Here is a 6,338-nt window from a genome sequence, read left to right on the forward strand (position 1 = left end):
CACCATTTCTCATAGTGTCCATTTCACTTCAACAGGTTTCCTTTTTGGTGTTCAGTCAGTTGTCACCGATCAGGGAGAACATATGGTATTTGTCCCTTTGGGACTGGCTTATTTCACTCAGCATGATGTGTTCCAGATTCCCCCATTTTGTTGCAAATGACTGGATTTCATTGTTTCTTACTGTGGTATAGTATTCTAAAGAGTACATATCCCTGTATTCTTTAGAGTACTATACCGCAGTAAGAAACAACGAAATCCAGTCATTTGCAACAAAATGGAGGAATCTGGAACACATCATGCTGAGTGAAGTAAGCCAGTCCCAAAGGGACAAATACCATATGTTCTCCCTGATCGGTGACAACTGACTGAACACCAAAAAGGAAACCTCCCGAAGTGAAATGGACACTATGAGAAATGGTGACTTGATCAGCATAGCCCTGACTGCTAATGGACAACTTAATACATTATCCCTCATAGTATTTTTTTTTGTCTGTTCTACTTAATATGACTGGTTTAATTCTGTAATTATCACACAGTTATTCTTAAGTGTTGAAAATTAACTGAAATGTGATCCCTGTTAAACATAAGAGTGGGAATAAGAGAGGGAAGAGATGTATAATTTGGGACATGCTCAGGCTGACTTGCCCCAAATGGTAGAGTTAGAAACATACCAGGGGATTCCAATTAATCCCATCAAGGTGGCATGTGCCAATGCCATCTCAGTATTCCAAGTGATCAATTTCAGTTCACAATTGATCATAATGAAAGGACTAAGAGTCAAAGGGAGCACATAGACAAGTCTAGTATCTGCTAACACCAACCGATAGAATAAATAAAGGGGAGAGTGATCCAACATGGGAAGTGAGATACTCAGCAGACTCATAGAATGGCGGATGTCCTAAATAGCACTCTGGCCTCAGAATCAGCCCTAAAGACACTCGGATCTGGCTGAAAAGCCCATGAGAGTATTTCAGGCATGGAAAGCCAAGACACTCTGGCAAAAAGATCTCTGTGAGTGAGATCCCAGTGGAAAGAACAGGTCTTCAAAGAGGGAGGTGCCTTTCTCTGAAGGGAGGAGAGAACCTCCACTTTGACTATGACCTTGTCTAAACAAGATAAGAGTCGGAGAACTCAAGGGGCTTCCATAGCCTTGGAAACTCATAACTGGTGCATAGGGAGATTACTGATGCCATAAACAGGAGTGTCAATTTGTAAAGTCAACAACAGGAGTCACTGTGCACTTACTCCTCATGTAGCATCTCTGTCCTTAATGTGCTGTACACTGAGGCTTAATGCTATAACGAGTACTCAAACAGTATATTTCACTTTGTGTTTCTATGGGGGTGCAAACGATTGAAATCTTTACTTAATGTACACTAAACTGATCTTCTGTAAAAAAAAAAAAAAGAAAAGAAATTATCAATTCCCAACTTGACCCTCACTGGGATTAAACATGACAATAGGTCTGATCTGATTTCATCATCATTTAAAAAAAATCATCCATTATTTTTCACTTTATGTTTCTGTGTGGGAGCAAACTGTTGAAATACTTACTTAAGGTATACTAAGCTGATCTTCTGTATATAAAGAGAATCGAAAATGAATCCTCATGTGAATGGAAGGGGAGAGGGAGTGGGAAAGGGGATGGTTGTGGGTGGGAGGGACGGTATGGGGGGGGAAGCCATTGTAACCCATGAGTCGTACTTTGGAAATTTATATTCATTAAATAAAAGATAAAAAAAAGTACATATCCCATAATTTCTTTATCCAGTCTACCGTTGATGGGCATTTAGGTTGGTTCCAGGTCTTGGCTATTGTGAATTGTGCTGCAATAAACATTAGGGTGCAGACTGCTTTTTTGTTTGCCAATTTAAATTCCTTTGGGTAAATTCCAAGGAGTGGGATGGCTGGGTCGAATGGTAGGGCTATATTCAGGTTTCTGAGGAATCTCCAGACTGACTTCCATAGTGGCTTGACCAGTTTGCATTCCCACCAACAGTGCGTTAGTGTCCCTTTTTCCCCACATCCTCGCCAGCATCTGTTGTTGGTAGATTTCTGCATGTGAGCCATTCTAACCGGGGTGAGGTGAAACCTCATTGTGGTTTTGATTTGCATTTCCCTGATTGCTAATGACCTTGAACATTTTTTCATGTGCCTGTTGGCCATTTGGATTTCCTCTTTTGAAAAATGTCTATTGAGGTCCTTGGCCCATCTCTTAATTGGGTTGTTGGTTTTGTTTTTGTGGAGTTTCTTGATCTCTTTGTAGATTCTGGTTATTAACCCTTTATCTGTTGCATAGTTTGCAAATATTTTTTCCCATTCTGTCAGTTGTCTCTTCACTCTCCTGACTGTTTCTTTTGCAGTACAGAAACTTCTCAATTTGATGCAATCCCAATAGTTGATTTTGGCTTTGACTGCCTGTGCCTCCCGGGTCTTTTCCAGAAATTCTTTGCCTGTGCCGATATCTTGAAGGGTTTCTCCAATGTTCTCTAATAACTTGATGGTGTCAGGTTGTAGATTTAGGTCTTTAATCCATGTTGAGTGGATTTTTGTGTAAGGTGTAAGGTAGGGGTCTTGCTTCATGCTTCTGCATGTGGAAATCCAGTTTTCCCAGCACCATTTATTGAATAGACTGTCCTTGCTCCAGGAATTGGTTTTAGATCCTTGGTCACATATGAGTTGGCTGTAGATGTTTGGATTGATTTCTGGTGTTTCAATTCTGTTCCATTGGTCTATCCATCTGTTTCTTTACCATTACCATGCTGTTTTGATTACAACTGCCCTGTAGTATGTCCTGAAATCTGGTATTGTGATGCTTCTGGCTTTGTTTTTGTTATCCAAGATTGCTTTAGCTATTTGAGGTCTCTTGTGCCTCCATATGAATTTCAGCATCCTTTTTTCTAGATCTGAGAAGAAGGTCTTCGGTATCTTGATTGGTATTGCATTGAATCTATAAATTCCTTTTGGGTGAATGGACATTTTGATGATATTGATTCTTCCAATCCATGAGCATGGAAGATTTTTCCATTTCTTGGTATCCTCTTCTATTTCTTTCTTTAAGTTTCTGTAATTCTCATCGTAGAGATCTTTAACGTCCTTGGGTAAGTTTATTCCAAGGTATTTGATTGTTTTTGTAGCTATCGTGAATGGAATTGATCTTAGAAGTTCTTCCTCAGCCATGGCATTGTCTGTGTATACAAAGGCTGTTGATTTTTGTGCATTGATTTTATATCCTGCTACTTTGCCAAACTTTTCTATGAGTTCCAATAGTCTCTTAGTAGAGTTCTTTGGGTCCCCTAAATAATCATATCATCTGCAAAGACGGATAGTTTGAGTTGTTCCTTCCCAATTTGTATCCCTTTAATTTCTTTTTCTTGCCTAAAAGCTCTGGCTAGAACTTCCAGAACTATATTGAATAGCAGTGGTGACAGTGGGCATCCCTGTCTGGTACCAGATCTCAGTGGAAATGCTTCCAGCTTTTCCCCATTCAATAGGATGTTGGCTGTGGGTTTTTCATAGATTGCTTTGATTGTATTGAGGAATGTTCCTTCCAAACCTAGTTTGCTTAGAGTTTTCATCATGAACGGGTGTTGTATTTTATCAAATGCTTTCTCGGCATCTATTGAGAGAATCATATGGTTTTTCTTCTGCAGTCTGTTAATGTGGTGTATCACATTGATTGTTTTGCGCACATTAAACCATCCCTGCATACCAGGGATAAATCCCACTTGGTCTGGGTGGATGATCTTTCTGATGTGTTGTTGCATTCTATTGGCGAGAATTTTATTGAGGATTTTTGCATCTATGTTCATCAGGGATATTGGTCTGTAATTCTCTTTCAATGCTGCATCTTTTTCCGGCTTAGGAATTAAGGTGATGCTGGCTTCATAGAAAGAATTTGGGAGGATTCCCTCTTCTTCGATTGTTCTGAATAGTTTGAGAAGAATTGGAGTTAGTTCTTCTTTAAATGTCTGGTAGAATTCAGCAGTGAATCCATCTTGTCCTGGGCTTTTCTTTGTTGGGAGGGCCTTTATTACTGTTTCAATTTCTGTCTCAGTTATGGGTCTGTTTAGGTTTTCGATGTCTTCCTGGTTCAATTTAGGTAGGTTGCATGTGTCCAGGAATCTATCCATTTCTGAGAGGTTTCCCTGTTTGCTGGCATACAAGTCCTTGTAGTAATTTCTGATGATTCTTTTTATTTCTGTGGTGTCTGTTGTTACATTTCCTTTTTCATCTCTGATTTTATTGATTTGGGTCTTTTCTCTTGTTTTTTTTAGTTAGTTGGGCCAATGGGGTGTCAATTTTGTTTATTTTTTCAAAAAAACCAGCTCCTCGTTTGGCTGATTTTTTGGAATGTTTTTCTTGATTCAATCCTGTTGATTTCTTCTCTGATTTTAATTATTTCTCTTCTCCTACTAGATTTGGGTCTGGTTTGCTGTAGGTTTTCTAGATCCTTGAGGTGAATTGAAAGCTCATCTATTTGGTGCCTTTCCAATTTCTTGATGTAGGCACCTATTGATATAAACTTTCCTCTTAACACTGCTTTTGCTGCATCCCATAAGTTTTGGTATGTTGTGCTGCTATCCTCATTTACTTCCAGAAAATTTTTGATTTGTCTTTTAATTTCTTCTATGACCCATTGTTCATTCAGGAGCATGTTGTTCAATCTCCATGTGTTTGCGTATGCTCTAGGGATTCCTGAGTTGCTAATTTCCAACTTTATTCCTTTATGGTCTGAGAAGCTGCATGGTATGATTCTAATTCTTTTGAATTTGCTGAGACTTGCTTTATGGCCTAGTATGTGGTCAATCCTAGAGAAGGTTCCATGTACTGCTGAGAAGAATGTAAAATCTTTAGCTGTAGGATTAAAAGTTCTGTATACATCTGTGAGATCCATTTGGGCTATAGTGTCGTTTAAATCTACTGTATCCTTGTTGATCTGTCCTGTTGATCTGTCTATTTCTGAGAGTGGAGTATTAAAGTCCCCCAGTACTATTGTATTGGGGTCTAAGTCTCCCTTTAAGTCACTTAATAAATCTTTTAGATAAACCGGTGCCCTGTAGTTAGGTGCATATACATTGATAATTGTTATATCTTCTTGTTGTATTGATCCCTTAATCATGATATAGTGTCCCTCTTTGTCTCTCTTAACAGTTTTTGTGGTAAAGTTTATGTTGTCCGATATTAAGATGGCTATGCGCACTCTTTTTTCATTTCGGTTGGCATGGTATATCTTTTTCCAGCCTTTCACTTTCAGTCTGTATGGATCTTTGTTGGAAAGATGTGTTTCTTGTAAGCAGCAAATAGATGGGTTTTGTTCCTTAACCCAATCAGCCAATCGGTGTCTTTTAACTGGACAGTTCAGGCCATTCACGTTCAATGTGACTAATGATAAGTGGTAACTTTGCCCTGCCATTTGCCAAAGATAAGTTCTAATATATGCTTTGAATTCCCTGTGATCTTTTGCTGTGAGATTTCCTTCCTTTACCTTCTATCATATTAATGACCGTGTTTCTGTGTTTCTGTGTGTAACACATCTTTAAGCATCTTTTGCAGGGCCGGACGAGTGACAACAAATTCTTTCAATTTCTGTTTGCTATGAAAGGTCTTTATTTCACCTTCATTCACAAATGATAGCTTTGCAGGATATAATATTCTGGGCTGGCAGTTTTTCTCTCTTAGTACCTGGGCTATATCTTGCCATTCCCTCCTAGCCTGTAGAGTTTCTGATGAGAAGTCAGCTGTGAGTCTGATTGGAGATCCTCTGAGAGTAATATGACGTTTCTCTCTTGCACATTTTAGGATCTTTTCTTTATGTTTCACTGTGGAGAGTTTAATTACAACGTGTCGTGGTGAGGATCTCTTTTGGTCATGTTTATTAGGGGTTCTGTGAGCTTCCTGTACTAGGATTTCTCTGTCCTTCTCCAAACCTGGGAAATTTTCTGCTAATATCTCACTAAAAAGGCCTTCTAATCCTTTCTCCCTCTCCATGCCTTCAGGAACTCCTAGAACCCGAATGTTGGGTTTTTTAATAGTATCCTGAAGATTCCCGACAATATGTTTTAGATTTCTAATTTCCTCTTCTTTTCTTTGGTCTGACTGTATCCTTTCCTGTTCTCTAAGTCCGATATTCTCTCTTCCGCTTCACCCATTCTGTTTGTAAGGCTCTCTATTGTGTTTTTCATTTGATCTATTGAATTCTTCACTTCATTATGATTTCTCGTCACTATCACAGTTTCCTGTTGTACCAGTTGTTTTATTTCATTTTGATTCTTCCTTAAAATTTCATTTTCACGAGAGAGATTTTCTATCTTGTCCATTAAGGATTTCTGTAGTTC

The sequence above is a fragment of the Oryctolagus cuniculus genome, chromosome 3, assembly GCF_964237555.1.
Source record: "Oryctolagus cuniculus chromosome 3, mOryCun1.1, whole genome shotgun sequence".
NCBI lineage: Eukaryota > Metazoa > Chordata > Mammalia > Lagomorpha > Leporidae > Oryctolagus > Oryctolagus cuniculus.